Source organism: Cebus imitator, unplaced genomic scaffold (assembly GCF_001604975.1).
Source record: "Cebus imitator isolate Cc_AM_T3 unplaced genomic scaffold, Cebus_imitator-1.0 Scaffold28, whole genome shotgun sequence".
NCBI lineage: Eukaryota > Metazoa > Chordata > Mammalia > Primates > Cebidae > Cebus > Cebus imitator.
Window position 1 is genome coordinate 7,554,724 of NW_016107343.1, and position 10,722 is coordinate 7,565,445.

Genomic DNA, 10,722 nt, shown 5'->3' on the forward strand with positions numbered 1-10,722 from the left:
TGTGGGTTTTGCATCCTGTGTTTTTTGAGCTCCCTGGCATTACCCGCTGCTCCTGAGACCTCTCACAGTCCCACCTTCCTCTAAGGCCCAGGTGAGCCACACTCTCTCCCCAAAGCTTTCCCAAGTCTCCCTCCTTCTGCCTCGTCCTTGTACAAACCATCCTCTCCCGTCCCTCCTTCCCTTTGTACTCTGTATCTCTATCTATGGGTGTGGGTGCCTGCTGGATGCCTGTTTAATCTTCCCCAGGTACAGGGGCCATGAATTACTCCATCTGTCTCTCCAGTGCCCCCAGCCTCTCAGTGCCCAGTCTAGGAACTGGTACATAGCAGATGCTTAATCTACCATGAGCATCTATTCATAGTAGATGGGTTGGCCGAATTCAATGATTGAACCTAGAGTGGGTCTCTGTGATGGGGCCACAGGAGTCTCTGCATTAGCAGTGGTCTCTGCTCAGAACACCCTTCTCTTCTGTGACTGCCCAGGGAAACCCTTCTTATCCTTTAAGACTGAGCTCAAGCAATCCCTCCTCTAGGAAGTCTTTCCTTACCCAGAGTTCTGGCACTGGTGGTGCATTGGATGGTTCTCCAGCCACTCTTACCTGGCTCTCTCCTGCATGTCCAGGCACCCCGAGAGCAGGCTAACTCACATCAGTACCTGCTCAATTCATGTCACCGCTCCTTTGCTAAGGGAGCGGTGTGGCTTGAGGGAAAGTGGCACGTGGATCTGGCCACAACTCTGACTGGCAGCCTGACCTTGCCTGGCCTTTCTGAGCCTCAGTTTGCAGGTATTGCCGAACACTGTGCCTGCTGCATGAGGGGGATCAGTAGATGGTCACACAATAAACAGCTGTGGCCATTTCTTTTACTTAAAAAGATCTCCTTGTCAAGGTATGTGGTGACCCCTAATGTATCCATCTGTGGTAGCTCCTGCTTGAATGCTGGGCTCACTGGGAAGTGGTCTGCCATGACAATGTGGCCTGGGAGGGAGCCAGCATTTTCCTTAAGAGCAGAAGACACTGGTCTTTTATCCAAAGAGGAAGGTCTGGGACAGGTAATCGGAACAAGGAAGTCCCCCTTGATGAGTGGGACTGACAGCTTGGCCTGGCTCTACATGTTCTTAGGTATCTGGAAGGTGTTTCTTGATGGCAGGGTGGAGCTGGTGTCTGCCTTGCAAATGGCCCTAAGAGCCACCACTAATTGAGCATGTCATGTGAGAGCCCTGTGCCTAGGGTTTAGTGCTCATGGCACCATTGTGAGTAAGTATTTTTGTGTCCGCTTTTTAGAGGAGGAACTGCATATTAGAGCAATGAAGCAGCTTACGGAGAGTCAGGGTCTAAATTTCAGCTTGGTTCTAATGCTTATGGCCACAGCTGAAGTGGAAGCAGAGGAGACCAGAGAGAAAGACTCTGTAGGCACCCCCATCCCCGACAATGAGCCACTGTGCCTTGTAAGTCCAGTTCCCTGGCTGCTTGTGGTTCAGTTGTGAGTATGCCTCTGGGTGCCTGTATGGCTGAGCTGTAGGGACCCAGTGGGAGGTTCACATGGCTGGGGGTGGGCCAGAGTTACAGTGAAGCAGGCCCAGCCTGAAACCTGAGTGTGGGTCAGCTAAAGACCCTGAGGGGAACATGAGACTGGGGCACAGAACTGGGGTCTCTGCTCCCCCACCAGGGCCAGGTGGCACAGTGCTAGTGGCCCCAGCTCCCATGTGGCCCTCCTGTCCTCTCACTGCACTGCCTCGTGCAGGGCTGGGCTGGAAAGGGAAGACTCTCAGAGCAGTGGGCTCAGTGTAGAGTGGTAGACTCGACCATAAATGTTCTAATCATAGAAAAACCACACCCTGGGCCCCACCAGCCCTCCTGTCCCCCTGCCCTGTTAGCACTAAAGAAATGCCAACACTTGCCCGCATGAAGTCCAATGAAGGCAAATGGCCTGTTCTTTTCTCCCAGATCCATGTCAAACTATACAATTAATAAACCAAACGAAAGTTAATTTCCAAATTATGTGCTATTTTAGTTCTTCTGTTCCACACTGAGCTCCAAGTTGGTTCTGGAAGAGGAAGGAGGAACAAAGAAGTCCAAAGCTGGGGAGTCAGAGGCTGGGGCTGTACCTTGGGTTTCCACCCACACTCTTCCCTAAGACCCTGCAAGGCACCCAGGGCAGCACAGAAACATCTTCCTCTCCCCTGGGTAGCCCAAGGGAGAGGCTCTGCATCCCAGTGGGTAATGCAGCATCGACAACTTGCTTCTCTCTTCTTAGCAACCAGCTCAGTGTATAACCAATCAATCTGCAATCATAGCTGCTTTCCAGCCTTAACACCACCACCGGCACTCACTCAAGGGCTGATGTGGAGATGATGGCTGCCTGTTTTCCCACCTGCCTTCCATGATGAGAGCTAAAAGTGGGAGAAGGTGGAGCTGGGAGCAGTTGAAGTATCTAGGAGTGCTCTAGATCCACTGGGTCAGAATCTCAGTAGGGGGACCCAGGCATTTGATTGGTTCACAAAGCTTCTGAGTTATTCTAATGAGGTACAGGAGGGCTTCCTGGAGGAGGAAGAAGGTAGGTTTCAGGGGCTTGATGAATGGCAGCAAGGTGCAGAGCAGCAGGCAGAGGGGAGGTGGCAGTTTAGTCTAAGGAGAGGCCACTGGGGGATGGGTTTGATATAAAAACATCAGGAGTCAGCAGATATTCCCAGGACTTCCGGTTCTGCCATTGTCAGCTACTTAATCATGCCATGCCTCAGTTTCCCCATTTGTAAAATGGGGATAAAAATACTAGTTCTCTGCCGGGTGTGGTGACTCATGCCTGTAATTCCAGCATTTTGGGAGGCTGAGGTGGGCAGATCACCTGAGGCCAGAAGTTTGAGACAGCCTGGCAAACATGGTGAAACCCCATCTCTACTAAAAATACAAAAAACCATCATTCTCAGCAAACTGACAGAAGAGCAGAAGATCAAACACCTCATGTTCTCACTCCTCGGTGGGTGTTGAACAATGAGAACACATGGACACAGGGAGGGGAGCACTACACACTGGGGTCAGTTGGGGGGAAATAGGGGAGGGACGGTGGGGGGTGGGGAGCTGGGGAGAGATAGCAAGGGGAGAGATGCCAGATGTAGGTGTTGGGGAGGAAGGCAGCAAATCACGCTGCCACGTGTGTACCTATGCAACAATCTTGCATGTTCTTCACATGTACCCCAAAACCTAAAATGCAATAAAATAAATAAATGGGAAAAAAAATAGCCAGGCATGGTGGATGGTGTCTGTAGTCCCAGCTACTCGGGAGGCTGAGGCAGAAGAATTGCTTGAACCCAGGAGGCAGAGGTTGCAGGAGCCAAGATGGCATCATTGCACTCCAGCCTGGGCGACAGAGTGAGACTCTATCTCAAAAAACAAAAACAAAAACAAAAACAAAAATCAGTTCTCTGTCAAGGTGAGTGTGAAGAGAAAATGAGACAGTGTAGGTGAAACTGCTCTTGAACTGGCAATTGTCATGTAAACATAAGGGGTTCGGGTCCGGAGTCCCACAGATGAGAGTTTGAATCCTGGTCCTGCCTCTTCCTAGCTGTGCAACCTGTAGATCAAGTTCCTGAAGTGTTGTCAACTGTATCATGAGGATAATGAGCCTCTGCACCGCAAGATAAATATGTGTGTTCATGAGAGAAAGTGTCCCTGGCACATAGCAGCTGAATTCACGTCATTGCTCCTTTGCTGGGGGAGCGGTGTGGCTGGCAGGAGAGTGGCAGGTGGATCTGGACACAACCCTGACTGGCAGCCTGACCTTGCTTGACTTCTCTGAGCCTCAGTTTCTGCATGTGGAAAATTGGAGTGCTAATGAGAACCTCCATGGATTGCTGTGAGAATTCAAAACCCTGAGATGTCCTAGCCTGCTGGAGGTGTTTAATAAATGAAAGGGCGGCTATCAGCCCATATGGCCAGATACAGGCAGCGATGGATCAATGGGCCATGGAGCGAAGGAGCAAGAGACATAGGATTAGAAGTGGGTACACCTCTGACCACCAGGGGCTCACCCTGACCCGCCCCTACTCCCACCACAGAGAGCAGGCCAGGGTACACTCCGGTCTGGAACAAGGCCCTGGGGCCAGCCCTGAGGCCTGTTTCTGGCCTCCCCACCTGGCATTGATGGATGCCCAGGTGGGTGATGGCAAGGGCTGGAGCCAGGATCAATACTCTAATCAACACCACATGGACCCTGCCAGCAATTTCCCCTCCACCCCAAACTAGGGGGTGGGGACAGGCACAGGGAGCTGCTAAGAAGAGAGTTAACTCCAACACTAAGCTCTTTACTCAGTGAATAATGGAATCAGTGGGGGAGCAGGAGAAATGGGCTGGGAAGGACACAGGAAGGGGTGCTGGGGAGCCTCTCCAGCCGCAGATGGAGGCCTGAGGTGGGCCCCCAACCAAGGCTGCCCTGGCCTGGGGAGGAGGCATCAGATAAGAGTGCAGGTTCGGATGGGAGACGATGCCTGCTTACCAGGCCTTCTGCCAACACCGAGTCCCCACTGCATGCCCTGCCCCTTGGCTCTAACAGCTCAGTGTCCTCACCGCATAATGCTCCTCCTTCAAAGCCTTGCCCTAGACCCTATACTCAGGGCTCCCATGCAGACGTCAGAAACACCTTTCCTTCCCTGTAGCCCTGCAGCATGGAGGGTAGGTGGGTTGGCCCTGGCCCACGGCCAGGGGCTTCTGCCTGAGTTTGCTTCTCTATGGTGTTCCAGTTCTTCCTCCACCCAAGGTCTAGAGTCTTCTGCCTTGGAGCTGACAGCTCTGTTCCTGGCCTTGCCAAGCGGGGTGGCTGGATCCTGCTGGCTCACCTGCAGCCATGGCTCCATCTTACTGAGGGCTTGCTTAACGGGTGCCAAATATTACTCTTCCAAGTGGCCACCACAGGGCTGCATGCCCAAGGAAGAGCCAAGACCCCTTCCACTTTTCCTTAGCAGGTGCAAGAAGGGGTGGAGGGGTCTTGGCTGCCCTCCTGCCCTGCCCCGCAACCTCTTTGGAGGCAGCCTCTATTGCTAACTGGGCTCTGTACACACTCTACCACGTCCCCAGAAGGAGGTCTGGGCATCTCCCTCCCCGAGCTGTCCCTGGTGCTGAGAGGTTCACAGCCTGGGTGTCTGGCCCTGCAGGAGTCACACCACGGGAAAGGCCTGGTCCTAGTTATGGCTCTACCAGGGTTAAGCTGCGTGACCTCAACTAAGTCACTTTATCTCACTGAGCCTCACATCCCAGCTATACATGGGAAGGAACCCTCTCTGCCCTTATGGCCCCACAGGGTTTCTAAGGGCAGAAAATGTGATAATGTTTCCTAAAGTCCTGCGAAGGCACAGCCAGGCAGTGGGGACTGGGCTCTAGCTCTGGCTGTGGACTCCAGCCTCTTGATAGTGACCCACCAAACGCCACCGCCTCTTTGTGTGGAAATGTAAGAGTAAGACACTGGATGGATGTGGGGAGACTCTGGGAGAGGACAGGAGATCAGGACAGAGACTCTGGGAGAGGACAGAGTCCCTTGGATCAGGACTCTGGGAACCAGACTTCATCTTTTTTTGCCATCTGTCATCCGGGTCTTGCACACCAATGCCAGGTGTCCATTAAGGCCGACGTGGTACTAAGGTCAGGCGGAAGCGGGAAGGGAAGTGTGGCCACAGAGCCAGGCTGCACAGGGCAGTGTGTTCGTGGCCCTCACGGGCTGCATGGCTTCAACACAGCCCCTCCCTCAGCAGTAAAGGCCACTCCTGGCCAACCTCCTTTATTTCTCTCCCCACTTACCTACAGTGTCATAGCCAGGAGAGACCCCTTAGAGAACTTACAGGTCAGATTGTGTAAGCCCAGAGAGGGGAAGGGACCAGCTCGATGTCACACAACAGGTGGCTCCCAGGACCCCGACTCCAGGGCTGCTACTCTTTACAGTAGACTTGTGGTTTGCAAACTGGGTTTCTGGGGGGCCTCAAGGCCCTAGGGCTGCCGTAGGTGGGAAGGTAGTCGGGGCTTGAGTGATTGGGGTTTTGTTCCCTCCACTACATCTCCATCTTAGCCAGAGCTGCTCTCTCCTCTTCAATTAGTATTGCACTTCCAGGGGAAATGTATGAAAAACAGAATTGTGTTGCAGAACAGTGTGAAAACGGCTGTGTTGCCCTCCACCCCATCCCTCGAACTGACACCCAGCACTGACACTGAAGCTCCCAGCCTTGCCCCACTAGGCCCTTCCCCCATCAACTGTCCCTGGAAGTCTGTCCTCCTCTGCTTCCTGAATGGTTCTGAGCTCTCTTCCAGGCCACATTTCTGTCTATGCCTCTGTCTAAAATCAAAATCAACCTTTTAACTAACCAATCCTAATGACTAATCTCCGCTGAAGAGATCGCAGGCGAAGGCCTTCTTAGGTATCGATTGTCTTTTAACAGCGACCTTCTGGAGATAGTGCTTCCACTTGTTTTAATGGTCTGGAGGAAGCCAGCTGGGCAGATGCTTCTGGAAAAGAGGCCTTTGGGGTTTCTCCCCCAATGCCTGCTGCCATCACTGAGACTCGGTGCCATGAGGAGAGGGGAAGGGTGGTGGGTGGGATGGTGAGAGGGTCCCAGGCCTTGGGGCTCACTGCCCAGCTTCTCAGCCTGGTTCACTTTGACCTTGAGCAAGTGCTGTGCCTTAATTCCCTGCTTGGAAATGGGCCTGAAAATAATAGCACCCACCTCCTAGGATGGGCTTGAGATCATTGATGTCATTCATGTGAAGTGCAGAGAACAATGCTCCGTGGAATTTGTGCTCAGCCTGTATTGGCTGTGATTGGTGGGGTGGGAGCAGAGGCAGGTGTAACTATCCTACAATTGACTCACACCCACCGCAGTCCTTCCTCACCTACACTCCATCCATGTCATCTCCACGATCATTTCATGAGGCATCGATTCTCAGCATCCCCCCATTTCACAGTTGGAGGAAAGGAGGCTCAGAGCAGGTCTGTAAACCTTCCCTGGGGCCAACTCTCCACCCCCACCCCAACCACCTCCCTGAGCCATCCCTAAAGCTGCCACAGGGCTGCTTGAGTCCAGTCTGTTACAATGTTGGACTCACGCCCAGGGGTCCCTGCAGAGAGCATCTGCTGTCTCCCCAGGTCTGCCTCCTTTTCCTAGGCAGATGACACCCTCCCAGTCCTCTCTCCCGTCTCTCCTCTAAGCCCTCTTCTTCTGGAACTTTGTTGCTGAGACACTGCATCCCTCCATCTGTTCCGTTCCTCCTCACTCTGGCTAGAGGGCCTGACCTAGTTTAGGGGTGGCTGGTTAGGGAAGTGTGCACATTCATGCTATATGAGGGTGGCAGTGCACAGACAGGAGCAGGAGTGTGTGTAGATGTGTGTGCGTGTGTGCACATGGATGCCTTTCTGAGATTGTGTATAACAGGGAACACATAGTGGGCTGTAAACAGTACCAGACCTAGAGGCAGAGCTGGGGCCCCTCTGCCAGGCTCTGCGGATCACTGGCCATGTGCCTTTAAACCAGTATAGAATCTGGCAGAACTAAGCACTCGGTAAGTGTCTCCTGCAGAGCTGAATGTGCTCCCAGTGTGGACTCAGGAGCGCAGTGTCCTGGGCAGGCCAGGGTGGGGCTCTTTTCTCTTCCCAGGGCAAAGTTCTCGTCTGCCTGGCTGTGTGCTGTGGCTGCTGTCTGTGACTGTGGGGGGTGGGCACCTCAAGCTTTCCTGGCCAGCGCCCAGTGTGTGGACTTGTCCTGGACATGGAAGTGCTCCTCCGCCTGCCTCTGGTACCCTCTGCGGGAGCCACGGTGGAAATGGCTCAGGTCTTGGAATCACATGGGCCTGGAGACAAGCCCTGCACTGACCTGCTGGGCGACCCTGAAGTTGCCTAACTTCTCTGAGCCTTACCCTCCTCTCCAGCAAAAGGAGGCTTATCCTGTCTGTCATGATGGTCTCTTGAGGTTTTTAAGAGGTTGCAATATGAAGAAAATATCCTTAATAAGTGGGGCCTGTTCTTTCATGTGATCTGTCATAGACCTGATGTGCTGCTTCCACCAGATGACGCATGCCAGGTCCTTGTACAGCGCATGGCATGTAGCAGGAGTGCCAAAAAAGCAGCAGCTTCTAGTAACCACACAGCCAGCTCTCCTCTAGGGGAGGGGGGCGCCACCCACCGTGCCGCTGAACTTGGAAGATTGCTGTGTAGCCCATTAACCAAGCCCAGGAGCTATCTGGGTGTTTTGTCTTCCAGGGTCCCTTTGTCCCCGGCAAATCAGCCCCTGATTAACTTCCCATCACGAGTGAGGTCAGCCTGTCTTTGGGACAAACTGGTCCCCAGGACTGTCTGGGGCATTGATGTGGCTGGTCTCTGGGCTGGGGGAGGAACCGTGTGGCATTTGGCTTTGGGGATTAAAGTCAGCTCTTGGCCTTCACCTGCCATCTGGTGGGATGGAGGAGACTGGGTTTTGGGGAACGAGGGGCTTGGTGGGAAGCAGGTGCTGCCATTGGCTGCTGGCTGGGAGTGCTGGTCTGGAAGGGAAGAACAGCTTGGCCCCGGAAAGCCTCGTCTTATTCCCAGCCTAGAGTGGTGAGTGGTGAGATGGAGCCCGAGGTGGGGGGAGCCCGTGAGTCAGAAGACCTGAGCTCCCTCACTGACACACTGGTGCCCACAGGCAAGGGTGAGGTTAACTGGGCAACAGTTTCCCCACCTGTGGAAGGGGGTGAGCCCCAGCATTCTTGTCAGGACCCTCAAGGGCTAAGAAGACGTCAGGCACAGCAGACTCCTCTCCACAAGGCAGGACTCTCCAAACGGCCCCGGACATCCTCAGGGCGGTGTTCTAGCCTCTTACTTGACATCCACATCCCCTGTGGGGTCTTCCATCCTTCCTCCTTGTCCCGTCCTGATGAGGGTCCTGGGCCACCAGCCTGTGGCAGGGAGTGGCCAATAGGTGGAGACCCTCCCTGCACTTCCTGTGGTCACTGCCAGCCCTCACCAGAGAACGCATTTCTGCTCCATTAGGCCGGCCTGTGAAATGTGTGCGAGGGTTCCTGGTGGGAGCAGGAGCCCCTGCCACATAAAACACGCGGTAAATGAAACACTCGGTTTCCACCTAGCCCGGGTAATGGCCGTTACGTTTCTTATTATCAGCCATCAGAGCACGGGGCTGGGAAAGAGCAAGAGCCCGTTCCTCTCATGGCCTGTGGATAAACAACCCGGCTTGTGGCAAATAAAATGGGAAAGTTGAAATACAGTTGCCATTTCGTTCAAGTTGGATATTAATAGCTTCAGGGACAGGCTCAAAAAGAAGGAGGGGAGGGGGAGGAGAAGGAAGAACGGGAACTGTGAACACCATTAACATCCAATTTCCTCAGAGGCTCGGAACCCTTTGAGGCTCTGGTCTCAGGAGCCTGCGGGAGGGAGTGAGGTGCCACGGTCAGAAGGTGCTGACGCTGCAGCTTCCCTTTCCAGGAGGCAGCTCCTACTCATGGGGTGAATGGGGTGAGGATGCCACTGGGACAGGAAGGCCTGGGCATCATGAGGGCACCACATCCCTCCCTGGCACCTCACAGTGCCTGGACACATGTCCCTGGCGCCAGCCATTGCTCCATGACACATTGATGGCACCTTTCTCCCTGGCCTTCCCATGGATACTTCTGGCCACAGTGTCCCTCTCGCTCCTCCGTAGGAGAGGGGGATGACCACCCTTGTGTAGCGCCATGTGACCCGCCCGTGTCCTCTTTACGGGGCTGGTGTGCTCATCCTCAGCTTCCCCTTGTGCAGAGACCTGTGCTAGCCTGGGAGGTTACCTCCCACCCCTCCTCACAGCAGCCATCGCCCAAACACTGGCCAACTCGAAGGCACAAAGGGCTGAGCTCCTTGCGGAGTGGGGATAAGTTTCTCAGCTGATTATGCCCCAGAGTGACATGTGCACCAGGCCAAGGGTTGACTGCCCTGACACCCCATACACTGCTTCCCTCACTCTTTCATAGATTTTGCAGAAGAGAGTTCCTTTAAGAAGCCACATGCCCCTAAATCTCTGCCTCAAGTTCTGCTTCTAAAGACCCCAGCCCTGAGAGCTGGGTAGCCTGGGGCAAGCCAGACTCAATGCCTTCGTCTGTGAAATGGGAAATAACATCGGCTCCTCGTGGGATTGCTGAGACCATCCAAGAAGACATTGTTGGCAAACTTCTTTGCCCTCTGCTAGGGACCTGGATTAGTGTCCCCTCACTGCTGCGACAAACTACTGCCAACTCAGTGGCTTAAACAACACACATTTATGATCTTATAGTTCTGGGGGTCAGAAGTCCAAATGGGCCTCGCTGGGCTCCAACCAAGGTGTTGGCAGGGCTGTGTTCCTTCTGGAGGCTCTGAAGGGGAATCTGTTTCTTGCCTTCACCAGCTTCCAGAGTCGGTGCATTCCTTGGCCCTGTGGCCCCTTCCTCCCTCTGCAAAGCCTGTGAAGTCTGCCCCTGCTGCATCACTTTGATTCTGATCCCTTTCCCTCTCTTTTACTTATTAGGGCCTTGTGACTGCCTGGGCACACCCAGCTAATCCAGCATGGTCTCCTCGTCTCAAGGCCCTTAACTGAATCCTATCTGCAAAGCTGCTTTTGCTGTGGAAGGTCACATATTCCCAGGCTCTGGGGACCAAGAGGTGGATGCCTTGGGAGGGACTTTCTTCCACCTACCACAGAATGCAGTAAGCCAGGGTCTCTGTATATTTATTTCTTCTCCTCAGGCGT